The sequence below is a fragment of the Echinops telfairi genome, unplaced genomic scaffold (assembly GCF_000313985.2).
Source record: "Echinops telfairi isolate 266 unplaced genomic scaffold, ASM31398v2 ScPeMD7_7469;HRSCAF=8507_1, whole genome shotgun sequence".
NCBI lineage: Eukaryota > Metazoa > Chordata > Mammalia > Afrosoricida > Tenrecidae > Echinops > Echinops telfairi.
The window spans coordinates 94,411,109-94,411,410 of NW_022111373.1; positions in this window are offsets into that span (position 1 = coordinate 94,411,109).

Consider the following 302-nt stretch of genomic DNA (forward strand, 5'->3'; position numbering starts at 1 on the left):
CAATCCCACCTGCGTTTATCAGCCAGGCTGGCACAATAAACTATCTCAGAAATGAACTGGTATTGGCTACTCTAAATCCAATATTCATATAGATTACGCTCGTAAGAATAACAAATTGAGGAGGAATGGCATGGCATTCATCATCAAAAAGTACATTCCAAGCTATAACTTTAAGTACAATGCTCTCCATGACAGGGTAATATCTATATCCCTTCAATGAATAATAGTAAACGATTATTCAAATTTCCAAAACAAGTCAGTGATGATGTAACAGAAACATTCTGCTAAATTCTTCAGTCTGA